Source organism: Acanthochromis polyacanthus, chromosome 12 (assembly GCF_021347895.1).
Source record: "Acanthochromis polyacanthus isolate Apoly-LR-REF ecotype Palm Island chromosome 12, KAUST_Apoly_ChrSc, whole genome shotgun sequence".
Lineage (NCBI taxonomy): Eukaryota > Metazoa > Chordata > Actinopteri > Pomacentridae > Acanthochromis > Acanthochromis polyacanthus.
The window spans coordinates 7,940,869-7,968,755 of NC_067124.1; the positions used below are offsets into that span (position 1 = coordinate 7,940,869).

Here is a 27,887-nt window from a genome sequence, read left to right on the forward strand (position 1 = left end):
TAATGGTTTACACCTTCTGCTGCAAGATCTTTCTCCAAACGAAGAAGAAGAAGAAGACATCGTGGAGGCTTATTTTACTGTATTTTTATGTTTTATTTTTCTGTTCTTTTAATATAAAGCACTTTGTGATTTTTATATCTGTGAAAAATGCTATATAAATAAACTTTACTTACTTACTTACTCTCCCTCTCTCTCTCACACACACACGCACGCGCGCGCACACACACACACACACACACAACTACCTTACCTCTGCTCAGCCAGATTTACTGTAAATATCACACATCAACATGATAATGACAGAAATTAACTCCTAAAGTACTAAGACCACAGACCAGTCATTTTCAACAATAAACGTTGTATGCACTTGTCTCACACAAACAATCAGTTCAACCAAGTCTACAAACAAAGATATAATAATTTACATGAGCATTTTTCTCTTACCATGCATGTTGCTTTGTGGAACTTTTGGTATTCCTTGCCTTGAACAATCCTTTTCAAATCTGGTTTATAGTCAAACCGAATATTTGGATATTCGTGTCCAGCCCGAGTTGTAATGTTATTTTCTATCTACTGAGCCTGTGCCATTTGGAGGGAACTGAAATACAGCATATCTTGTCACTGGAAGTAGTTTGCACTGTTCAAACATAAAACCGTTACCTTACTACAGGTGTTTGTTTCAAAGCTTTATGTTGTGAAACACTGAGATTTGGAAATTTGTGTTTCTTGTGCCTTAACTTGTCATTTTGTAAAGGTGTTATTTATTTTTGCTATTTAATTATTTGGAAATACCAGAATTTGCACATTATTTTACATTTTTGTCTGTCTGATCACATCATTTCTGAAAAATAAATCGAACATTACAATCAAACAGTTACTCAGTACTTTAGTAGTCTTTTCACCAAATATTTATTTACTCTTACTTGAGTGATTCTTTGGATGACTACTTTTTACTTCTACTTGAGTGATCTTATTTTGAATTAACGTTGCTCTTACTTGAGTACAATTTTTGGCTACTCTACCCACCTCTGCCCACATGCCTGTTCACAGATCCGATCATGGCTGGCGCTCCATCCATGGCTATTGCAGCTAGTTTCAGAATGGGCAGATTTGGTTTCTCAAATGCAGCTGTAACCCACCTACAAATTTCTATCTCTAAAATTTAAAGAGAGAAAAACAAGCAAACAAACAAACAAAGACTTCATATGTTTTGTACATGGTTATAAGTTTATTTTTTATAAATAAGCATGGTTTTGAGTAAATATGAAATAATTCACACATTCCAGAGGTTAAAATGGTATATACTGAGTGGTTGAAATTATGTGAGCTTCCTATTGCACTGTTTAGACATAAAATTCCTGGTGAGGTCATCCATTTTTTTGCATTATTAACTGTTGTTATTTTCGACAGTTTTGCAGCAGTGATGAACGGTTGGTGGTAGCTGTCAGTAGGTGGCAGCGGTACTCCGCTGTCCACGTTCTTTTCCATGCTGGACGTAGAGGGAGGTAGATGAGACTGCAGCTCGTCATAGCAGGGATAGACGGGACCGACCGCTGACTTACTGGAGTTTGTGTCTGAAAATATTTGTGTGCAATAGTGCAATAGATTGGACAGCCGCGAGGTGTGTGTGCCGTGTGACGGCGCTTGGTTGGACCGCCGACCGTCTGGAGCAGTGTGAACCGCTGATCGTCTCAGGCAGTGTGGACCGCTGATCGTCTGGAGCAATGTGGACCGCCGATCATCTGGAGCAGTTTTGGACCGCCGACCTTCGTGAGCAACTTTGGGATCGCAGATCTTCTGGAGCAGTTTGGATCGCTGACCTTCTGGAGCACCTGTGGATTGCTGATATCCTGCTTCAGTGGGGTTTGTTCTGTTCCTACCGTCGTGACAGAGAGTGAAACCGCTCTAGGTAACAAGAAATGATAATTCATTGTGCACAACAGAATTAAAAGACCAAAAGCTGCAGCAAATACATTCTTCTAGCCAGAAGTTTTTTTGTTTCTTGTCGTTAGTTTTTGAAGACTGTTGAATAATAATAATATTTGAAAAGAAGTGAATTGAGTTGTGTGTTTCATTTCTCTGCATGAGATCAATCATTTCTCTGCTGCCTAAGACTTAGACATTTTTAGTGTAAATCTCTTGGTCTTTAAATTTCGAACCAGGACGCCGTACATTATTGGTGGTGATCCCAGACCATGAGGTTTATTTTTGCAGGTTGTTTGGACCTGGTTACACAGCCATCATTGTTTCTTTCAAATCTATGCCACAGGCTCTGTCTTCTAATGGCACAGTATGAAGGAGTTCTTCTTCGATCATGCAATCATTAGACATAGACCACGCAAATATTGCCTGCTGAGGCTTGTCTTGTACACACGTGGACAAAATTGTTGGTACCCCTCAGTTAAAGAAGGAAAAACCCACAATTCTCACTGAAATCACTTGAAACTCACAAAAGTAACAATAAATAAAAATTTATTGAAAATTAAATAATCAAAATCAGCCATCACTTTTGAATTGTGGATTAACATAATTATTTAAAAAAACAAACTAATGAAATAGGGCTGGACAAAAATGATGGTACCCATAACTTAATATTTTGTTGCACAACCTTTTGAGGCAATCGCTGCAATTAAACGATTTCTGTATTTGTCAATGAGCGTTCTGCAGCTGTCAACAGGTATTTTGGCCCACTCCTCATGAGCAAACAGCTCCAGTTGTCTCAGGTTTGATGGGTGTCTTCTCCAAATGGCATGTTTCAGCTCCTTCCACATATGTTCAATGGGATTCAGATCTGGGCTCATAGAAGGCCACTTTAGAATAGTCCAACGCTTTTCTCTCAGCCATTCTTGGGTGTTTTTGGCTGTGTGTTTTGGATCGTTGTCCTGTTGGAAGACCCATGACCTGCGACTGAGACCAAGCTTTCTGACACTAGGCAGCACATTTCTCTCCAGAATGCCTTGATAGTCTTCAGATTTCATCGTACCTTGCACACTTTCAAGACACCCTGTGCCAGATGCAGCAAAGCAGCCCCAAAACATTACTGAGCCTCCTCCATGTTTCACCGTAGGGACAGTGTTCTTTTCTTCGTATGCTTGGTTTTTGAGTCTATGAACATAGAGTTGATGTGCCTTACAAAAAAGTTCCAGTTTGGTCTCATCTGTCCAAAGGACATTCTCCCAGAAGCTTTGTGGCTTGTCAACATGCATTTTTGCAAATTCCAGTCTGGCTTTTTTATGAGTTTTTTTCAGCAGTGGTGTCCTCCTTGGTCGTCTCCCATGAAGTCCACTTTGGCTCAAACAACGACGAATGGTGCGATCTGACACTGATGTACCTTGGCCTTGGAGTTCACCTTTAATTTCTTTGGAGGTTGCTCTGGGCTCTTTGGATACAATTCCAACGATCCGTCTCTTCAATTTGTCATCAATTTTCCTCTTGCGGCCACGTCCAGGGAGGTTGGCTACTGTCCCGTGGGTCTTGAACTTCTGAATAATATGAGCCACTGTTGTCACAGGAACTTCAAGCTGTTTAGAGATGGTCTTATAGCCTTTACCTTTAAGATGTTTGTCTATAATTTTTTTTCGGATGTCCTGGGACAATTCTCTCCTTCGCTTTCTGTTGTCCATGTTCAGTGTGGTACACACCTTTTCACCAAACAGCAGGGTGACTACTTGTCTCCCTTTAAATAGGCAGACTGACTGATTATGAGTTTGGAAACACCTGTGATGTCAATTAAATGACACACCTGAGTTAATCATGTCACTCTGGTCAAATAGTTTTCAATCTTTTATAGAGGTACCATCATTTTTGTCCAGTCCTGTTTCATTAGTTTGTTTTTTTAAATAATTATGTTAATCAACAATTCAAAAGTAATGGCTGTTTTTGATTATTTAATTTTCAATAAATTTTTATTTATTGTTACTTTTGTGAGTTTCAAGTGATTTCAGTGAGAATTGTGGGTTTTTCCTTCTTTAACTGAGGGGTACCAACAATTTTGTCCACGTGTGTAAGTACAAATGGCCCCTTTAACTATTCAGCTGCTAACTGCAGCATTAAACGATATATCCCTGCTGAAAACTGCAGAGAGCCTCATAGCTGTTTTTTGAAATGTTATTTTGCACTAGCAGACTTGTAATTGGGTAGACCTTCACCCCTTGCAGCAACACCAATTCTCAGCTTGCCTACACTACCTTTCTTGTTCTTGAAAACACTGTTGTGAGAGACTGTTTCAACTGTAACTTCCAATCAGGCTGTAACTACTATGTGATTGCCTGGCTGCTTTAATGAGTCTGATGTGGTGAGCTGTTAAATTAATGTAAGGTGAGATAAGGCTCTTTGAGGCATATAAACCAAGCATTACTGAGCAGATACTGTGCCACTGTGCTATGGCTGAATGTCTCTCTATACAAGTCCACAAAACAATGCCAACCTCCCGTCCCCTGTGACCACTGACCATTCTGAGTAATCAATACCTGTTCAGAGCCAGCACTTTAAACCTCCTCTCCACCACTGTCTTTGCTTTTATGAATGTATCTGATCTCTAATTTCTATCAGCACACCTTAACATAGTGTTATTGATTACTGTTTTATTCCACTGCCAGACCTCAAGATTACTTCTCTCCATTCAACACCCCTGAAGTTGTGTGGAGATGCTGATGTGTGTCCGTGAAACCTCTCTGGTTCTCCAGCAATTTGATTTGCTCTGGGCATGCCAGAGGATAAAGAGATAATGGGACACTTCTGATTGACTTGCCTGTGCTCGCACTGAGTAGCCCAACAAAACAACAAACTCCAATGTGAGTTAATAAGTCGGAGAAGTAGGAAGAGTGTGTACAGGGTTGCAGTGCTGTTCTCATATGACAGAGACATGACACACAAAAGGAATATTCAAGCCTTGGCTCGTGTGTGTGTGTGTGTGTGTGTGTGTGTGTGTGTGTGTGTGTGTGTGTGTGTGTGTGTGTCTGTGTCTGTGTGTGTGTAATCCTCCAATTTGAATGACAGAGAGGCAAGGCTGCTTTGTTCTAAATGAGATCCCAAGAGTGAAGAGTGCTCCAGCTTTTATCCCTCCGATAGGTATGCAATGTTGAGGAGCTGCTGGACACACATGCACTTATGTTCAAAAACACAACTACAACATGTTCCAGCAAAAAAAAAAACGTATGGACATTACACTGATAGCATTGTAGGAAAAACTACTGAAGGTAATTTATTATTGTACTCGTTAAATAAAGGGCACCACCCTAGATCTCTAGGGAAATTATTAATTTATGCCGATTCTCCGGGAGATTCCTGTTGAGATACAGTTAAACAGTCTAATATCTTAAAGTCTAGAATTCTCGGTGGAATTGACCCCGGTTCTGACACACAGAAATGCACAAGACTGTAATTTGGTCTAAATGAAGAACATTTATTGACTATTCTGCCAAACAGTACAGTAAACTCGATACAATGAGAAATGTGGTGTGTGTGTATGTGTGTGCGTGCGTGAATACGGGTGTATATGTGTGTGCGTGTGTATGTGGGATTGTGTGTGTGTGTATATATGTGTGTGTGTGTGTGTGTGTGTACTTGTTTCTGCTATACCGGTGGGGACTTTGACCTGACTATTTGCTATGGGGACTCGTCTTATGGTGGGGACCTAAAATGAGGTCCCCACGGGTGGCATCAGCGTTTTCTTGGTCATGTTGTTGTTACTAAAAAATGTAAAAATGCAAAAACGTTTCTTTAGGGTTAGGCATTGATTTGGTGTTGGTTAAGGTTAGGTTAGGGGAAATTTATCTCGATGGCACCCCCATGTCAACGGACACAGTTTGGAATAGGTAAACCAAAGGAAGGCACTGGCCAACTTCTGGGGTGCGTACATCTCTGATTTCATTTCTGTCTTAGAGGTCGAATCTGTCCTGATTTGATAATTTGACTATTTCTCTTTCAGGTTGAGGATTCACCTAGGAGGTCGTCTTCTGTAGGTGGGTGGTTTTCCAGTTGAATATCACTTGCAGGTGAGTCTTATTCCAGTTGAGTCCTGTTTTGGGTAAGTATTATTTATGGTGGTTATTTTGTAAAGGCGGTGGATGTGGCTGTCATCTCATCCCTGCTATTTGGTTCCTCCTAGTGGGTTCTGGGTCGGCATTGGGGGTTTCCAGGTTGGAGTTAGCATCAGCCCATTTGGACTTAAGTTTAGGCGTCCATCCCCGGATTAGCATAGGGTCCACTATAGTTAAGGTTAGGAATAGACCTCCAGGTCAGGGTTAGCATCAGGTTGTTTGGACTTAAGTTTAGGCATTCATCCCAGGGCTGGCATAAGGTCCAGTGTAGTTAAGGTTAGGATCAGGCCTCCAGGTCAGGGATAGCATCTGGTTGATTGGAATTGGCATCAGGTCCACTATAGTTAAGGTTAGGATTAGACCTCCAGGTCAGGATTAGCATCAGGTCGTTTGGACTTAAGTTTAGGCGTTCATCCCAGGGCTGGCATAAGGTCCACTGTAGTTAAGGTTAGGATCAGGCCTCCAGGTCAGGGATAGCATCTGGTTGATTGGAATTGGCCTCAGGTCCACTGCGTCCAGGTTTTAGGCGTTTCTTCTGGGTTTAGCATGTGCTCCACTGTAGTTGAGGTTGGGGTCAGATCTTCAGGTCAGGGTTAGCATTTGGTTGCTTGGAATTAGCATCAGGTCCACTGCATCTTGGTTTTAGGCTTGTATTTTAATGTAAACCTTTTATTGAATTTGTAGTCTATTTTGGGAGACTGGATCATCCTTATTGGTCTCCAGGATGTTAAGAGTGCTGCTGATCTAGGTCTAGATGTTTCAGAGTTTTTAAGAATTTTAGGACACAGTCGTCAGTAGTGAACCTTAGGATCACAGAGTGTTTCGGCCATTATCACGAGACACTCTCACCTAAGGCTGGCCCCGCTGGGGTTGATCAAGTCCCAGGGTGTGTCCCATAGCCAATTGTTTTTTATGTTTTTAATTTTAGGTCTATTTTAAATATTTTTTTGAGGGTTTTGTGGGTTTCCTCCCATTCCTGATTTCTACTTGTTTAGATAATTATCCTCTAGGTTTTGTTGGGTTCTCCTCTCCTGTTCCTGGTTCAGCCGTGTGTGTCCTGAAGGGGGTTGGTCTGGGTTCTGCTGTATCCATGTCTGATGGGTTAGTGTTAGGGTTAAGATATGAATGGGAGTCAATGGTATGTCCTCACCTGTATAGATAAACAAACATGCGTGTGTGTGTGTGTGTGTGTGTGTGTGTGTGTGTGTGTGTGTGTGTATAGGTCAGATTCAAATCAGCATATTAAAAGATGAGGATTATGGTGGGAGAAACCAGATAGTGGGCGACCTAAGTGAACATTAATTTGGAAGACGACCAATTGGTAAAGGTATAAACGGAGTGATTAAATTCAGATAATCAAGTAGTTAGTGACATCAACCCCAATTCAGAAACAGGTAAGGCATCAGCTGGTCTTACTTTGTTAGTGGAATGGTCAAACAGAGGCTCTGGAACTGGGACACAGTTGCGGTTTTGAACGGCGCCTTTACCACATGCCTGGATCGGGCTCCGAGCCGTGCAGTTCTGTCGGTACGGCAACCTTGAGTGTCCTGTTCACAAAAGCCTTTTGTCGCCGCCGAGTTTGGTCCAGCAGACTTTGGTTGATCTCAGCTGATGGGGTGAGCCGGGGGCCCTTTCTTCTTCTCGGGTTGATGAAAAATTACTTGATTAAAAATGATGGCTCCTGTTCTATTGTTAGCAGGCTTTAGCAGAGCAAAAAGAACAAATATTTGAATGGAGTCACCGCAAAATTTGGAAAAATTGTGAAACGGGATCTAATTGGTTCTTATTAAAAATCACAGGTAAAATAAAGAATGAACTCGGCTTGTCGAAAGTGAGCTAAAATATTTATTCTGAATTGTTGGCATCCGTTAGTCTGTAGACTATGGATAAGAGCCGTGTGAGGTAGTAGATGAGCAGCATCTCGAGTGACTGTAGAGGCCGATCCTGGATCTGCATACTCTGCCACAGCCCTCGCATGTAAAGACAGGTGCATCATCATTTCTTGATTGATCCTTTTGCCGACTTTCTTGCTTTTCCTTTCTCTTCACCGTGTAAAGGGCTCTGATGTTGTGTTCGCCCTGAGCTAGACCAGTTTTTGTTAGCCTAGCTTAGCTAGACTGTATTCCCGTTATAAGGGATATACGGGAATACGGTCTAGCCCTCAGCATCACACATGTGTTACGCTGATTGGCTCTCTCCAATTCAAGCTGTGATCGGTAGTCCCGCCTCTGGGCTAGATTTGGTTCAATGGAGCAGTTCCAGACTGACTTTATGTGTATTTGTAATACACAATATAAAGGCTGTCTGGTCCCCAGGCAAAGTTTTTGTAACTTCCCTCCATTCAGACCTGACAGCTGCCTTAATTTCCCATGTTGGGGTCAATGTTGCAAGCCTTCAAGTTTCGTTTGCAGACATCTTTGAAGCGTAAGTGAGGACGTCCTTTGTTTCTTTTGCCTTTGGCCAGTTCTCCATACAGTAGGTCTTTGGGTATCCTACCGTCGTCCATTCTGCGTACATGACCGAGCCATCTGAGGCGGTGCTGGCACAAGAGTGTGAACATGGATGGGATACCAGCTTTGGAGAGGACAGAGTTGTTTGTGACACGATCTTGCCAGGTGATTCTAAGGATGCGTCGTAGGCAGTGCATGTGGAAGGAGTTCAGTCTCTTTTCTTGGACAGAGTAAGTGGTCCATGACTCACTCCCATACAGCAGGGTGGAAAGGATGCGAGCGTGGTAAACGCTGATCTTAGTCGATGTCTTGAGAAGCTTGTTTTCCCAGAATGTTAGTTAGCTTGGCTAGAGTAGTTGAGGCCTTGCCGATGCGTTTGCTGATTTCTGTGTCCAGTGAGAGGTTGTCAGTGATGGTAGATCCCAGGTATTGGAACTGGTGGACCACTTCCAAACTTTGACCGTGAAGTTTGATGTCTGGTGGTTCGATTGTGCCTTGTCCTTTTACTTGGGTCTTTTTCTGGCTGATTGTAAGGTTGAAGAGGTCTCACGCATAAGAGAATCTGTCGATTAGGCATGGAGCCCTTTCTGTGTATGGGAAGCGATGGCTGCGTCATCTGCAAAAAGCAGGTCACGGATAAGAACTGTTCTCATCTTTGTCTTACAGCGCAGTCGAGAGATGTTGAATAGGCTTCCATCTGATCTTGTGTGAAGGTAGATGCTATCGGATGAGTTATTAAAAGCATGCTTGAGAAGTAGTGCAAAAAATATGCCGAAGAGTGTAGGTGCCAGGACACAGCCTTGTTTTACTCCACTCTTCACTCCAAACTCTGCAGAGATGTCACCATCAAACTGTATGGTTGTCGTCATACTATCATGGAAGGACCTCACAAGGGAAAGAAGCTTTGATAGACAACCAATGAGAGGCAACATCTTGAAGAGGCCGTCCCTACTAACAAAGTCGAAGGCCTTCGTCAGGTCAATGAAAGCCATGTAGAGTTCCTGATGCTGTTCCCTGCACTTTTCTTGTAGCTGGCGTACAGAGAATATCATTTCTATAGTTGATTTCTTTGGTCGAAAACCGCACTGTGACTCGGGATAAACTCTTTCAGCGAGTAGTTGCAGTCTTTTCAGTATGATCCGGGCAAACAATTTCCCTGTAATACTGAGAAGGGAGATACCGCAATAATTGTTACAGTCACTATGGTCCCCTTTGTTCTTATATAGGGTCACAATGTTAGCATTGCGCATATCTTGGGGAACAACCCCTTCTTCTCAGCACTGCAGGAGCAAGTTATAGAGAGGCTTCAGTAAGCATGATTTGCCAGATTTGATTACCTCTGCTGGTATTGAGTCTTTACCTGGTGCTTTACCAGATGGGAGTCTCTCTATGGCCTTTTCAAGTTCTTCTAGAGAAGGAGGATCTCTGGCATCATGGGAAGGCATTCAATGGCATCAAGGGCAGCTTGACTGACTATGATGTCTATGGAGTACAGCTCAGCATAATGCTCTACCCATCGTTCGAGCTGTTTGGACTTGTCGGTGATTGCTTCCCCTGACTTGGACTTGATTGGGGCAGTTTTGTGGACGCTGGGTCCGACTGCTTTCTTAATGCCTTCATACAATCCTTGTGCGTTACCAGTATCAGCAGCTTGTTCGATACTCCTGCAAAGATTGTTCCAGTACTCGTTATCACACTTCCTGGCACTGACTTTGACTTTGATTCTTGCTGACCGAAGCTTTGCTAAAGTAGATTGAGTTGGGTGTTGCTTGTAGGCTAGTAGGGCAGTACATTTTGCCTGAATCAGAGGGTCCATAGTGTCAGCATACTCGATGTACCAATCAGTTGTTTATTATTCTTACTCCCAAAGCAAGAAATAGCCGTGGAGTGAGTGGTGTTCTTCAGCTTTGTCCACTGTTCATATGCTGAGAGGTCTGCACCACATTTAAATGTTGAATTGAAATTCTCTTCAAAGGCTTTGATCTTGTCTCGGTGTCTTGTCTTGCTGACATCGATTTTGGATTTGCCAGGTTGTTTAGTGTGGTACAGCCTTTTGGGATAGATTTCTACTTGACAGCACACAAGCGAGTGGTCTGTGTCGCAATCAGCGCTGTGATAGGTGCGAGTTATCTTGAAATTTGGTAGGAATGGGCGCCTTGTAAGAACTAGGTCCAGCTGTTGCCAACGCTTCGAACGAGGATGTCTCCAGGACAATCTGTGATGTGGTTTTGTGTTGAAAAAGGTGTTTGTGATACAGAGGTCATGGTGTGTGCACAGCTCCAGAAGCCTCTGTCCATTGTCGTTGCACTTTCCGATGCCAAAATGACCCACGCTATTTGGCCATGCTTCGTAGTCGCTACCTACGCGGGCATTAAAGTCCCTGAGAATAATGAGCTGTTCTGTTCTTGGAAAGACTTTGATGAGGGTCTCTGACTGTAGAAAGCATCTTTTGTGTCATCAGTAGCTTTCAAAGTTAGTGCATAGACACTAAGAAGGTTCATTGGTCCGTCAGATGTGTTTATTTTCATGGACATCAATCATTCAGTGGATGAGCAACCAAGTTTAACATTGTCCAGCAGTGTGTTTTTCACGGCAAAGCCAACACCATGCAATTCAGGAAGTGAAAAGAGACCGAACAAAGGCGAGGGCAGTTTATATAAGTTTGTTGGCCAGGTGGGCGTGGAGATTATACTTTTCAGCACGATTCTCACTTGTAATCTGAGAACCCCCACTGTCTTCATGAGAGGCAGAGAGATGGTCAGAGTGGATTAAAATATATTAAACTCGCAAACGCCATCTGTGTATCTCTCACCATGATCCTTAAAACCTACTTTAAAGCAATCAAAGGTAAAATATTCCAGATTATACCAGCTAATAAATATGTGAGTTATTAATTCAATAAACTATGTAAATGCACTCTATATACTAAACTATATGTCACAGTGAAAATATGATAACATGACATACATATGGTGATGAATAACACAGTTTTCACCTTTTCCAAACTGAATAACACAAACATTCATAATAAAAAAAAATTGAATTCATTCTGACATTGTGTTCTCCAACATCAGTAGGGGCACTGTGGGACTGAAATTGAATTAAACAGGAATTTTTATATCTTTGGATCTGTAAAAGATAGAAGTGTCATTTTTGAAAGTAATGCACAACATCTCACTACAACTTTGGTAATCGTGAAAACACAAAATACATTTCAGAAATGTGAGTTTTGAGGATGTTCTGTTTCAGTTGAAGAGAGTACGTCTCTGCCAGTCTCCAGAGGTTTCCAGGAGGTCATTAATATTTACGACTCTCTTATCTGATTCTGCCAAGAGGAGAGAGAGCATTCCAAAGGGGGAAGGGGTGTTAGCATGAATAAGGTGTTGATCCAACAAAGCATTCACAGCAGAAGTGAGACATTGTCTCCCAAGGTGTCAAAGTTCTGCAGGGAACTCCATCTCTCTACAGAAGGTCTGGGTGTCCTTCACTGTAAAGGTTAGAAACAAAGAAATACACGTCCCAATTTTCCTCCAGAAACTGGGATTGTTTTGCCAGAGTCAGATGTCTCCATAATTAAATTATGGTGTTTCTCCTGGGGAAGGCAGAGAGATCTCCGGGGTCATAAAACCTCCAAAATGGCACTTTGATGTGGGTTCTAAAACCCCCATCCTAAGAGAGTTTGTTCTTATCTGAGTTGGTGTCTCTTCTGGAATTCCAAGGCCCAAAATGTCCCTACAGCATGTCACCTGAAAATGTGTTACCACTCTGACTCAACAAGTGGCAACAAAGATGGGGAGACCACACAAAAATCAAAGGTTTAACAAAAGATTTATTTAAACAATAAAACGTGTAAGTGTAAGGTGTAGTGCATGTGGTGTGTGGATGTGTAGATAAATCATACTAAACCAGAAGGAGACAGCATGGTGGCCAGGGAGCAGGAGCAGCCGGAGAACAGGTGTGCCAGATCTGGCTAAATAGCCCAGATGAGGAGGAGGGGCCATAGCCACACCCAACCGGCACAGCCCACCTGCACAGAGGGAAATGGGAGAGGAGCAGCTGCAAAGGCCCTGGGGCCGTCACACCCCCTCCCACAAAAAAAAAGGGCCCCTTGTAGGGGACCGTCTCCAAATTAGAGCATACACTTTCAATATTGCCGGATTTCCTCCAGTGGCAAGCCAGAGAAAGCGCACCCAAAGGACAGGGACCAGGGGGACCAGGCAATGCAACCATAGGAACCAGAAACCCAGGACACCAGGACACAAGACAGACCCCGGGACAGCAGCAGACATCAGGAATCACCGCAGCGGATGGACAAACGGACATCAATCCTGAAGACCCCACAGGTGTCCAAAAACGCTGCTTCAGATCGGGTCTGGCCCAGAATTCGAAACACCAACTTCCAGCTCAACCACTCCAACTCAGCAGCCTTGGCGCCTAGGAGCAAATTAAGAGGAGGAGAGGAGAACCTAGAGATGGGACGAGCAACAGATTACAAAGGGGCACGGGACAGAGCATCCGCCAACACATTCTCTTTGCCTTTTATATGTCTGATGTCTAAATGATATGGTTGCAGAAATAGTGCCCAGCGCATTAACCTCTGATTTGGATTTTGTAGAGAATTTAGAAAGGTTAAAGGATTGTGATCTGAATACACAATGACTGAAGAACTAGACTCAATGTAAACTTGAAAATGCTGTAAAGCCAGGATCAAAGCAAGAGCTTCTTTTTCTATAACTGAATAATTCAGCTGATATGAATTGAACTTTTTAGAGAAGAAGCTAACAGGGCGGTCCACTCCATTGTCATCCGACTGTAGCAACACTGCTCCTGCTCCTGCATGGCTAGCATCAACATGTAGCTTGAATGGCTGATCGAACCTGGGAGCAAGGAGAACAGGAGATGAACAAAGGAGGGCCTTAACTTCATCAAAAGCTTGCTGACAAGACTGAGACCAAACAAATTTTACTTTGGATTTAAGCAAATCTGTTAAAGGAGCTACAACACTGGAAAAGTTTCGACAGAAACAACGATAGTAACCCACAAGGCCTAGGAATCTCATGAGTTCTTTCTTTGTAGTTGGAGTGGGAAACTGAGAAACTGCTGTGACTTTTGCCATTACAGGCCGTACTTGACCCTGTCCCACAACTTTTCCCAAGTATGTAACAGTAGCTTTAGCAAAATCACACTTGGCTAAATTTAAAGTAAGGTTCCCATTAGCCAAACGATCAAACAGTGCCCAAATTTGGTCTAAATGTTCATCCCAAGTATTGCTGTATACAACGACATCATCTAAATAAACCGTGCAGCCCTTTAAACCACTGACAAGACGATTCATTAAGCGTTGAAATGTTGCTGGAGCATTTCTTAAACCAAAACCCATGACTGTACAGGAAAACAAGCCAGATGGAGTGATAAAACTTGAAATTTCCTGTGCTCTTTGGGTTAAAGGCACTTGCCAATACCCTTTCAGAAGATCTAGCTTACTTACAAACTGAGCACTTCCGACTTGGTCAACACAGTCCTCAACTCTTGGCAACGGAAATGAGTCAGGTTTGGTTACCGCATTAACTTTACGGAAGTCTGTGCACATGCGTGGTGACTTGTCTGACTTCTGCACAATAAGGCAGGGAGACGCCCAGCTGGAAGCAGATGGAACAGCCAGATTATCATCAAGCATATATTTCACTTCTTTGTCAATAACCTTCTGCTTTTCCTGTGAGACATGGAAAAATCTTTGTCTGATTGTCTGATGAGATTTAGCCAATTTTTGTTTAGCCATTTGACCTGCTGTATAGAGACGATGGCGAAACCCATTGACATAGTCCAACAGATTAGCTGGAGGTTCATCTTTGGACCAATTATCATGCAGAACTGCCAACGGACCCCGGACTTTATGGCCGAAGACAAGGTCATTAGGACTGAACCCAGTACTCTCTTGACAAACTTCCCTAGCTGCAAGTCATAACCATGGTAAACCCTCTTCCCAGTCTTTGTTTAACTCCGTGCAATAGGAGCGCAACAGTGATTTTAAGGTTTGGTGAAACCTCTCTAATGCTCCTTGGCTTTGTGCGTGATAAGCTGAAGCCTGATTGTGCTTTATGCCAAGTTGTTTTAGAACTTGAGCAAAAAGGTAAGAGAAATTTGAACCCTGATCACTCTGAATGATTTTTGGAATCCCAAAGATGGCTTTGAACTGAGTCAATGCTTTAACAACAGACTTTGCAGTTATGTTACGTAAAGCATAAGCTGCTGGATAGCGGGTTACCAAACACATTACTGTTAGTAAATATTGAGAACCAGATTTTGATTTTGGTAACGGGCCGACGCAATCAATTATCAAATGTCCAAATGGATTTTCAATTGCAGGTATTGGACGAAACGGTGCTGGTTTAATAGACTGATTTGGTTTACCTGTGAGTTGACATGTATGACAAGACTTAATAAATGATGCAACATCACGTTTTAACCAAGGCCAAAAAAAAATAACGGAGAATATGCTGATATGTTTTGTTAACTCCAAGGTGACCTGTTTGATTGTGGGAACAAGATAACACTTTCTCTCTGAATTTGGAAGGAACTACAATTTGAAAAAACGGATTTCCCAGGAGATCCGTTCCTTGAGGAATCCACTTTCTCACCAGTACCTCATCGTGTAGAAAATACCCAGATGCTGAACTTTTTGCTTCCTGAGTGGGCTGCACCTGGTTAAACAGTTCACCCAGAGACGCATCTGCTCTTTGCTCTGACCAATTCCTGCTGAGAAACAGAAAGAGACTCGGGTAGTTTAAAGTCAAGTTTGAAATCACACTCTTCAGTATCCAACTTAGCCTTCGTCATGGCTCTGGTGAGAGCGCAAGCTGTGAATACCTCTGGAAAGTTCCTCTCACAGTCATCTGGTTCCTTCAGTTGAGCTGAAACTTTGACAGGACCCCCAGAAGGCCAAACTCGGCCACCAGCCAAGTCATTACCTAAGATTACATCTACGCCCTCTAATGGAAGAGCTGGTCTAACTGCAATGTGAACATCTCCCTCAATAAATCCACAAGTCAGGAAAACTTTGTGCAACGGGGCACTCAAAGGAACCAAACTAACCCCTCTCACTATCACACAGTTCCCTGTATCACTCCTTTCTGAAAATGGCAACACTGAAGACCTAATGAATGACTCTGTCGCTCCTGTATCTCTCAAAATCTTCACTGGCACTTTACAATCACTATCATATAAGGATACAAAACCATCTGAAACAAAAGCTTCAAATCCTGAGAAGTCTTTAGACCTAACCTCTGAAACTGGAGAAAGTTTTCTTCTAGCCAATGCTGTAAATGCAGCAGGTTTAACTTTAGCATTAGAAGGACCACCTCTGTTTCGCAAACCAGGACATTCAGACTTCCAATGACCCCTTTCATGGCAATAATTACACTGTAAATCCTTTGAAAAACGACTGGGCCTGGGAGACTCAAACCTACTAAATTTAGAAAGATTTGCAGGTCAAGTTGTACCAAAATCTGTGGGATAGTTTCTATGACTTTTACCTTTGTGTGCTAAAATATACTCTTCGGCTACAGTTGCAGCTTCAGAAACTGTCGAAATCCCTCTCTCAATTATGTGAGTAGCAACCTCTGGTGGAACACAATCAATAAACTGCTCAAGTACTATCAAGTCACAAAGTTCTTCATATGATCTAACATCTAATGCAGAGCACCACCTACGAAAATGTTTTGTCAGATCCCTGGCAAACTCCGCATTTGACTGCTTTTCAGCTTTTCTCCATGACTTGAAACATTGTCTATAGGTCTCTGGAACTAACTCATAAGTCTTCAACACAGCCTCTTTAACAGTTTTGTAGACCCTACTTTCATGTTCACTCAGAGCTGAATATGCTGCCTGAGCCTTCCCTGTAAAGACTGACTGCAACATAACTACCCTTTCTGAATCAGGCCACCCTCTTGAATTAGCAACCCTCTCAAAAAGTGAAAAAAAAAATGTATCTGGATCACTCTCTTCAAACCTAGGAACAAGACGCAAATTGGACACCAAATCAAATTCTCTCTGTTGACCAGTACTTTCAGAGTCCTTTCTTAACTTGTCCTGCTCTAATTGAACTCTTTCCCTCTGAAGTGCAAGCCTCAACTGCTCCATGGCCATTTTTCTTTCTCCATCTCTAACTTAAGCAACTCCCTTTTCTGTTCAAAAGTTAAAGAAAAATTTTCCCCCAAAGTTCCATCTTAACTTGGCAAAACCCCCGATGAACCAAAACAGACCTCAAACACATCTTAATTTCATCTTTTAACTTACTTTCTCCAACATCAATGCCATAGTGCTGAACTAGCTGTAAAAGTTGGTCCTTGGTGCAACTATTTAGCAGCTCTTCTGATGGCAATTGAAAAGAAATCTTCCACTGAAGCCATAGTGGGGAAAAAAAAAAACTGAAACAAAACAGCAATATAAACTGAGGCTCCCCCCGCTAACTGCCTAACCAAAACTAACTAAACTCAACCCTAGTCTTCACACAGTTCTGCGGCGGGCACTTATGCACTCAAAACCAGTGGAACCTGGAGGTGCTCCCGAGAACACACGTACAGAAACTGCACGGTGAACACTAACTGCTTCCCCATGACTCAACAAAAAAAAGGCTTAACCAAAAGAGCAAGCCCCAAAAGCCTACAAGAGAAAGCCCAATTCTAGCCAGTGCTTCAAAAAAATTGGTCAAAACAAGTTCCAAGTTATCAAAAAACAACTCAAAGGCTTCAAGACTATAACCAAAAACAAAGAGGTTTTGCCACTAAATCTACTCCAACCATAACCAACCATGCTGCCCCAAACTAAAGTACAAACTACAACCCCAAACAATCACAAAATGTTGCAAAATCTAATCAAACTTAACCTAAACATGTGTGATCTCCCCAAAACCAAGGTTAAACACAATACTAAACCTAAAAATTTAACTAAATATAACAATGTATTGTGCAAAAGTAAGTAATTTGACAAACTCACCTAATCCAGGTTTTGTCTCTGGTGACGAGCCCCCACTTGTTACCACTCTGGCTCAACGAGTGGCACAAAGATGGGGAGACCACACAAAAGTCAAAGGTTTAACAAAAGATTTATTTAAACAATAAAATGTGTAAGTGTAAGGTGCAGTGCATGTGGTGTGTGGATGTGTAGATAAATCATACTAAACCAGAAGGAGACAGCATGGTGGCCAGGGAGCAGGAGCAGAGCCAGAACAGGTGTGCCAGATCTACCTAAATAGCCCAGATTAGGAGGAGGGGCCATACCCACACACAACCGGCACAGCCCACCTGCACAGAGAGAGATGGGAGAGGAGCAGCTGCAAAGGCCCTGGGGGCATCACAAATGATATATAATAATCTGTTTCTAGGGCAATCTTCACTGTTCAGGGAAGTTTTTCACAAAAAATTTTCTGATTCCTTCCCTATCAGACAAGAACACTGATACTCAACTATTCTCCAAAATCCCAAAATTGGATTTAATTTAATTTAATCTTTTGCAACTGAGGACAAAATTTTAAAATAAATTATCACAGACCACCAAAAGATCTGGGGCCTCATTTATAAAACATTGCGTAGGATTCATACTAAAGTTTGCGTACGCCGAAAATCCAAAATGGGCGTATGCCCTTTGCCCCTGATTTATAAAACTTTGCGTAAGCACAGCTGCATGCAATTTCTTGATAAATCACACACCAGCTGGAAGATTGCACAGGTGGATCCACCTCACATTCCGCCCACAACACACCCACATTTTACCATGAATGGTCAATGCAAAGTAACTCATGAATGTATCTGTATATAAATAAGCTGCGGGATCCACGGCATTTCACGCAGCACCGGCCGGCAGTCTTTTCACTGCTGTGCGTCAGGATGAATGAATCATGTGTTGACCCAGGCCACCCTGCCACTAAATTTGCTATGATCATGTCCGATGTACAAATAATTTGTAAACTGATTGAATGTACATTTTTTCGGTGCACATAGACAAATTCATTTTCACTCGGGGTTGTGGTGTGAATCATGTGTGCCTGCGTGCCTGTACACGGCTGATTAATGGTTGGACGCTCATCCCATTCGGTCGCATATGGATAAATAAACAAAATTCTTTACTTTTTTTTTGCCTTTTTACTGTGATAGTTGCAGTGAAGAGTGACAGGAAATGGGGAGAAGAGTAGGGGAAGACATGCATAAAAGTGCCGCAGGCAGGAATCGAACCCGGGCCACTGCGTCGGAGACCAGCCCCTGCAAATGGTCTTCTGCTTTCCCCGATGAGCCGTACGGACGCCGGATGATCAGTAAACAAAATTATTTAATAAGATCACCGCACCGGCCCCAGATGTGGACCGGCCCTTCGGTCAAACGACCGAATGAAAATAACGTTCAATCCGCCCCTGTTGATATATGAACATAGTTCTGCAATACAGTCGTCGGCCGAATGACGCACTATATGAACATCTACAACAATGAGGGTTTATGACTATCCGGCTCTACAAGTCTAATATGTGATAACAATAAAGGTTTGACATCAATCTGGTTTCAATTCGCCACTTCACCCTCCGGCACTGTCGTTCCCTCTGTCTTCAAGTGTGCTTAAGCAAGCATCGCCACTTTCTAGCCCTGTTTTGTGCGTACGCAAGCTTTATAAATGAGGCCCTGAGCTGTTCCTAACACAATGGTTGGGATTAAGGGTATGCATTTTCCAGTTAAATGACGAAGGTCCAACTGCAGACCTCATGACTAGAGACCCGAGGTCAACAGTTTAGTGAAAGCTCTAACAATTGGTAAGGATTCTGCACCTGAAATTGCTAAACGAGTGAAGACATCCTATCAGATCATCCATCCATATACACTGCTTAATCCTCATCAGGTCGTGGGGGGCTGCAGTCTATCGTAGCTGATTTATGGTGAAGGCAGGAGACACCATGGACAGGTCACCAGTCTATCACAGTGATACACAGAGAGACAAACACTCAGATTCACACCTGCAGTCAATTTAGAATCACCAATTAACCTCAGTGTGTTGTTGGACTGTAGGAGGAAGCTGGAGTACCTGGAAAATAACCTCACATGCAAACTGGGGACCTTCTAGCTGCTAGGCAACAGTGCTAACCACGACCCACTGTGCAGCCCCTAGCAGATCATGTTAGTTTAAATAACTGATAATTATTTTATTATTATTGTTTTGTAGACAATTACAATTGACTCATAGTCATCACCACTGAGAAAATATATCTATCTGTATGAGTCAGCCCTCTTTTCATTTTACTGTATGTCGAAGCACCAAGCAAAACCTTACTAGGTGCTGTGGAGCTGCTCCTACAGCTGCTATTTACGATAGGATAGCAGTGTACGAAGCCTTAGTCCAAAAACCTTAGATGCAAGCAGAAGAGGAAACACAAGAAGCGAAGAACCCAGGGCAGCTAGTATGTTACAATATAAGGCACCAATTTTTCTGAGCCATCATTTTAAAGCAATATGACGTATGGCACAGCTGCATCATATGTTCATAGGTATGTTGCTGCCTACCACTGCAATTTATGATCTGTCAGTTGAGCATAGCAGTGTTGATAATGTTTATAATTACTTTATATTTACATTGAAGTCAGGTCACATTGTACCACAATGTAACGACGATTTTTTTCCCCAAAAAAATCTTCATATATCCTTCTTTCTTCATGATTCCTTCAACTTTGACAAGATTCCCAGTTCAAGCATCCCCCCAGCATGACACTCCCACCACATTAACTGTGGGGATAGTATTCTACACCTCTCCCTTCTATCTCCAAACATAAGCTATGTCTTTATGGCCAAGAGCTCTAGTTTGGTCTCATCTGACAAAATGGCCAGACTTTTAGTGTTCATAATCTTCTCCAGATTATCCTTAGCATACTTCAGTCTGGCTTGAAGGTGTCTCTGCCAGACTTATCTGTACTGTGTGGCTCTCTTTGAATTTCTTGATGGTACTTCTCGACACTTGGAAATGCTGTGATAATGCTGTATACTTTTCTCCTGCTTTGTAAGCATCAACAAATTCTTTTTGTCAGGTCTAAAACTGATTTCTTTGTTTTTTGGCATGATGCTTTTACAAGTGACAGCTCAAATCCTTATGAAGTTTTTATACTGTGTGTAAACTGTAGGACAATCCTAGATTTAACTTTAGTGATTTATTAATTGATTACAAACTGTGACCATTACAAAGTTAAAGCACATGATTGCACAGCAGTGGTTTGTGTTTGACTCAATAAAATGTCGCGTTCTTAAGGGGGCTAATAATATTGACCCTAGTAATTTTTCATTTTTCTAAAACAATTTGTGTTATTGTGGCCAAAAACAATTAATTTATGCATTCTAAAGAAGTGTTATGTTGAAAATCCTCTGCTCTCTCAAAAAGGCACCTGGGAAAATTTTGAAAAAAGCGTAAAATTTCATAGTGGCGCTAATAATTTTGTCTTCAACTGTACACACATGCAGACACACACGCATACAAGCCAAGGTTTGTACATTGCAGCTGTGTTTCGCATCTCTTTTATATGTCATGAGTGCTGTAAAGACTTTTATGCTGGATGAATTCTGTCTTGCAGCATCTTTGTAATTGCTCTTTAATTCGTGAGATGAATTTTAGAACTGGAGACATCCTTCAAGATGGTGTCCTCAGAAGATTATAAAGTGCATTGTCCTGCTCGTGTTTATGGGATTTTACCTATTCCAAATGAAATAAAACAATTTCAAATGATATGTTCACTAGTTATTTTTAGGTTATCTTGAAGCTGCAGTACAAAAGTATTTTATTTGATATTTTATTATTATTATAAGATTTTTTGGGGGCGGGCTCCTTATTCAAGAGGGCAAAGCAGAGAGATAGGAAATGTCTGAGAGAGCAAGGGGAGTCACATGCTGCAAATAGTCTGGCCTGCCCAGGATAAAACCAGAGACTTGCTGCTCAAAAATTGTGGCTTATATGTTCATATATGTGGGCGTACATGCTCATTGTATGCTATCACAGTTTATTATTTTAAAGAACAAGTTCCCATGCCCATCCCTCCACTTTTGTGTTGAAAACAGGGTGATATTTACCCTAATTTGTAAAAAAAAAAAAAAAAAAAAAAAAAAGCAACAGCTAGCACATTTGGTAAATGATTTTTACTTCACTTCGGGTTATGGCGGCATAGTGGAATGCCAGCAGTAGACGGTGACTCCATACCAGTCGGTTGCAAAACTAAATAATACTCGAGATATTAAGACTTCAGAGGCTGTGTTTCATCACAATGAAAGGAGCAAAGACAAACAGAGGACAAAAAAGTGCACAGAGAGCAGGAAAATATATAACGCAAACCGTCGTTACATCCCTTACCCGACTCAGATGACTCAGAGCGGAAGAAAATGGCGACACGACGAAGCTAATGAGAAAACTCAAGCTGGTGACATACTTCAAGAATTAACGTCGGTTACCAAAAACCTGCCGGAATTCAAACGAGAGATGTAAAATACTCTTAAAGATTTTCAAGCCGACCTCAGAAGAGACGTAAGAGAAGAGTTAACTACATTCAAAGAGGATATTAGCCAGAAGCTAACCGAAACTGCCACTACACTACAGGCCCAAGGCGAGGCTATCAGCACAGCTGAAACACGCATATCAAACCTGGAAGCCAGCGGTCCGGTGGCGAAAGACGCCCTCCTGTTGCTTCTTAATCAACATAGTAAGATGCAAGAAAAACTGACCGACTTGGAGAATAGATCCAGAAGAAACAACATACGGGGGGTACCAGAAAATACAGAAGGCACTTCAATGATGGATTTTGTCAACAATCTGCTCACCACCAAACTCTCCCTGTCAGACGGAATCAAATTAGAGATCCAGAGAGCACACAGAGCACCAGTCGCAAAACCCGACCCAAACTCACCACCCAGGTCTGTTATCGTGAACTTTCTACGATTCGAAATCAAAGAGATGGTGTTAAAGTTAGCATGGAAAAAGAAGGTGTGTGTGGGTGAAAAACAGATTTCTTTGATCACGACTACTCGAATGAAGTAATGATAAAGCGCCGAGCCTATAAAGAAATCAAGAAGGCTTTAAAGGAAAAAGGAATACGTTTCCAGACCCCTCTCGCAAGAATCCGCATCCACTGGAGCAGTGGGACTCGGACCTACGAGAGCTTTCAGAGATGACGGAAACCAGACGGCATCACGAGCGAGAGACTGCAGGAGTTCAGGAGAGAAACACAGCGGGTGATGAGACAGATAAGTGACCATGCAGGACTGAATCTAAAAGAACTAGTAGTAGAGGTGATGGAGGTGACTGGGGTGAAAGACACTCAAGGACATTGTGCAGGAAAGATACATTTTCAGTTTTGATTAACATAAGGGCAAAGTAATACTCCCCCCCTCCCTTTTTTAAAAATATATAATGCATTTAGTTTTAAGATGTAAGATTTGCATTTCTTCTTATTTTCTTCTTTGCCTCCTTTTTATAGACCCCTCTAAAATATAGCCCTCTCTAACATTATAAAACTGCTTGGTCACTACTAAGAATACAGGAATTGTATCCGACTGTTTAGATTACATTTGGAACAATGTTGGACATGTCTAGGAGGAATGGAAGATATTACTCCACCCCTAGGGGGGGGCCCATCCCTTGGGGAAGGGAATATCCCCCCACCCACCAACAGGGACTCAAAGGGAATAATGTTTACCCTACTCACGGAAGAGACTGTTCTTGTTCGTATTTCTGTTGGGACATTGTTCTGTCCCTTTTGTTTCTGTTCTGAAGATCTACATACATCTGCAATAATAACTGAAGGTAGTACAGTACACGGGGAGGTCTTAAGTTACTTTACATCATAGGACAAATGGTGAAAATTGTTACTCTGAATGTTCACGGGATTCTTAAACCGGCTCAGAGGAATAAAATTTTAACTAAATTACAGAGCGAAAAAATAGATATAGCTTTTCTACTAGAGACACATCTCACAGAAATAGAACATAACAAACTTAAAAGGAAAGGTTTTAAGCATGTGTTCTCATCCTCGAATGGATCAAAACACAACAGAGGGGTGGCCATTTTGATTTCAGGGAACATTGTTTATGAACATCTAACAAATAACAAACAAGGAAGGTACTTTTATTTTGATAAAAGGGCAAGATTGATGGTGTTTTAATAACTCTGTATAATGTATATGCACCACCAGGGTCAGGGTGGGAACTCTATCAACAAATATTTGACAAAATAATGATGGAATCAGAGGGAATAACAATTGTGGAGGAGACTTTAATTTAACTTTAAACCCAAACATGGACTCCTCTGGTACAAGAACGCACAAACCCAATAATGCTGCTAGAAAAACACAGCGCTTTAATGGCAGGTTAGATATAATTTGATGTATGGAGAGAAATAATTTGTTAACTAGGACTATACTTACTTCTCCTCCCCACATTCGACATACTCAAGAATCGACTATTTCCTGATGGTCAAGAAGAATGAACAGTGGGTGGAAAAATGTCAAATAGGATGTATGGATGTATCAGACCACTGCCCAGTTTATTTGTCAGTAAACATAGGAACTAGACGTAAAGAAACACTCTGGAAACTGAACTCCAGTATCTTAAATAAAGACACGGCAGAACATTTAACAACGAAATAAATGAATATCTAAAATTTAATGATAACGGAGAGGTGTCACCGACTGTGCTTTGGGATGCATGTAAGGCAGTAATGAGAGGCAAATTAATCGCTATGACATCCTTGCTTAGAACGCAGGAGGAAAAACTGGATAAACTTTATAGCGAACTACAAATATTAGAACAGCGACATAAAAATTCATTAAACTTGAATATAAAAATAGAGATGAAAATTTTAAAAATGAAATAGATGAGATATACGCACAGGAAATCCAGAAAAAATTAATGTACACTAACAAGAAATACTACGAGGGAGGCAGTAAGCATGCTCGACTCCTTGCCTTTAAAATGCGAAAGCAACAAGCAGATATACTGCTTACTCCATAAAAGACCCAGTGACTAACAACTTACCATGACATTGATAATATTAAAAATTGCTTTTAAAATTTCAAGAAAATTATACACCCAACCACAGGTAGATAAACGAACACAAAAATGCAGATTTTCTGAATCATTGGAATCTACCAGCTCTTTCTGAAACTCAAAATAATACATTAACGTCAGCGATAACAACAGAAGAAGTCAAAACGCCATAGCAAGACTGAAACAAATAAATCCCCAGGTCCTGATGGATACAAGCACAATGGTACAAACTCTAAGGATGTATTGATGCCTATTTTAGTGAAAACATTTAATTGGGTTGTGCAGACAAAAGAGACTCCAACTTCCTGGAGGGAAGCAACAATATTGGTTATTCCAAAACCAGGAAAGGATAAATCAGAATGCACTAATTACAGGCCAATTAGTGTATTTAACCTAGATTACAAGATGTTCACTTCTATCCTTGCTAAAAGATTTGACAAGATTCTACCACAGATCATACACTTGGATCAACAGGGTTTCATTCAAGTAGACAAACCCAAGACAACATAAGACGTTACACTACAGATTATTAGACATATTAACCAAAACATTCTCCAGGCTATGATAGTGGCTTGGACGCAGAAAAAGCCTTCGATTCTGTAAGATGGACCTTCCTATTCAAGGTAATGGAAAAATTTGGCTTTAATGAGACAATAATACAAACAATAGAAACACTATACAAAAAACCCAACAGCACGGCTGAAGATTAATGGAGAACTCTCAGAAATCATTTATACTAGAACGATCAACGAGACAGGATGTCCACTGAGCCCTCTTCTCTTGCCATTTTATAGAGCCCTTAGCTCAAGGAATAAGACAAGATGAAACAATTGAGGGGATAAAAATGGTAGATGACCAGAAACTGGTGTTATTTGCTGACGATGTACTAATATATCTGAGTAACCCAACACGATCCTTGCCAGCATTAATGACATGTTTAAATGAATACGGCTCTTTCTAAGGTTATAAATTAAATGTTAAAAAAACACAGATCATTAGTTTTGATTACAATTCTCCTGCTGATCTCCGTCAGGAATATCAGCTAAACTGGGATGAAAATTCTATAAAATATCTAGGAATTCATATCCCTAAAGATCTGTCAAGATTAGCTGAAATCAATTATAAACCTCTGACTAAGGAAATCAAGGAAGATATTCATAGATGGAGCCTGATACCATATCTGAGCCTCAACTCACGTATCGAATCCGTCAAGATGAACATCCTGCCAAGGGTTTTATACCTTTTTCAGTCATTGCCCTTAGAAGCACCAGAAAAACAATTTCAAGAATGGGACAGATTAATTTCTAGGTACATATGGGCTGGGAAGAAACCCAGGATACGCTATAAGATACTCCAGCTTTCAAAAGAAAAAGGAGGACTAGCTCTTCCTATTCTAAAAGATTATTACAAGGCAGCCCAATTTAGGCCTTTCATTTACTGGTGTACACCTAGTTACAAGGCTGTATGGAAAATATTGAACAAACAATGGGAAATGGTTTTCCAGTCAGTGTGTTGATTGGAGACCCATCACTACACAAACAACTTACTGATCAAGATAATCCATGGATCACTAATTCATTAAAGGTTTTGAGTGATGTATCAAAACAGTTCAATTTTAAAAAAGACATCCGAAGTCTTGAAATGGTTTGCTTATGACCCACAATTTACATCTAATCAACACGACCATAGATTCAAGGAATGGACCTCCTTAGGGCTTACAACATACTATTCGCTAATAAATAAAGGTACGGTTAGAAGTTTCCAAGATCTCAAGGACAATTTCGGTTTACGAAACCAGGACCTGTTCAGGTATATACAAATAAGAGACTATATCTGGAAAAAAATTCTAAAAATTATGAACCTGAAAATGATATCCTACAGGTATTTGTAAAAGCTTACAAAGATGAACCAAACAAGAAGATAATTTCAAAACTATACACAAGTCTTCAATCTCTTAACAAAGAAAATACATCTAATGTAAAATCAAGATGGGAAACTGAAGGCAACACCATAATTTCCCAGGAGAATTGGACGGAAATTTTTAAACAACAATGGAAAACAACAAATTCTCCGCTCTGGAGAGAATATGCATGGAAAAATGTCATTCGCTATTTCTGTACTCCATATCAAAAGAGAACATATTCCAATCAGTTCGAATGTTGGAGAGGTTGTGGAAGCAAAGAGGCGAATCACTATCATATATTCTGGTGTTGCCCTGTTGTGACCCCATTTTGGTTACGTGTACATCAAACTCTAGAGACTGTGTTTTCAACAAAAATAACTTTTTGTTTTAGTTTGTTATACTTGGTGGATTTACAGGAACTAGATTGGAGGAACAAAGATAAATATTTACTGAGAATATTACTGGTGGCCTGTAAGAAATCAATAACGAAGAAATGGATGAAGAGGGAGGCACCTAGTGTAGATGAATGGACTGATATAGTGTACAGCATTTTTGTAATGGAAAGAATCACGTTCACGTTTAATTTAAGAACACAAAAAAAGGCATTTATTAATAATTGGCAAAAATGGTGTGCTCTTGTCTCTACCATAAGACCGGATTTCAGGTAATTTCAGATTGTACAAACAGAATACTTATATCTTCTCAACTGGAGGTGATTACCAGTCCACTTATGTAAGTTTTTACTTTCTCCTCGATACATCTGTACTTATCTATAGGTCTTCAGGTTGTTTGTTTGACTGTTAGTCTGTTTACATGTAAAATCAAAAACCAATAAAAAGTAAATGACAAAAAAAAAGATTTTTACTTCAGAATTAGAGACGTGCAAGGAAGGAAACAGACCACTTGTTTATGTGCAGATTAGGTTTAGAGGCTATGGAGATGTTGGCTCTAGGTGTTAATGATTAGTCATAAAATTATAGAGGCAGAGCATAAAATTTTGGGGGTCACCAAATCTCCCCATCTTTTTGTCTGAAAGCCTTAAGTCTCGTCTTGAGGCAGAGCTAAAGTGTAGTCACAAGTTTATAACTGTTGTATATACCTCTCATAAAAAACTAAAAACAAAAACCTCCCTTGTGTTATTAGTGAGAGTGCTGCCTTCAAAACATGCAAAAAAAAAATTCTAGTGTTTTTCTACCTTTTTTATCAAGAGCAAGGTAAAGGTAACTCACTTACTATACTGACAAACATAAAATCATGAAATACAAGCAATTTTGTGGAATGCATCATTTCACCATTTTAATGGCACATCAACTGAATAACATTTGTGACATTTCAAAGAAGTAAAGGAGAGGACCAAATTGCAACACACATGAAGCAGTCACAGTCACGTCCATAAATATTTGGACATGGACACAATTTTTGGTGTTTCAGCTCTGTACAC

General features: G+C 41.0%; 1 long non-coding RNA gene across 1 annotated transcript in view; it reads left to right on the top strand.

The window, feature by feature from the left end:
- Positions 1-2,456: 2,456 nt before the first annotated feature.
- The window catches only part of LOC127536554 (uncharacterized), a 48,403-nt gene continuing 22,972 nt past the window's right edge, over positions 2,457-27,887 (top strand). The window contains exon 1 of the long non-coding RNA XR_007945586.1: positions 2,457-3,366. This is a non-coding gene — a long non-coding RNA (uncharacterized LOC127536554). The remainder of the gene's footprint in view (positions 3,367-27,887) is intronic.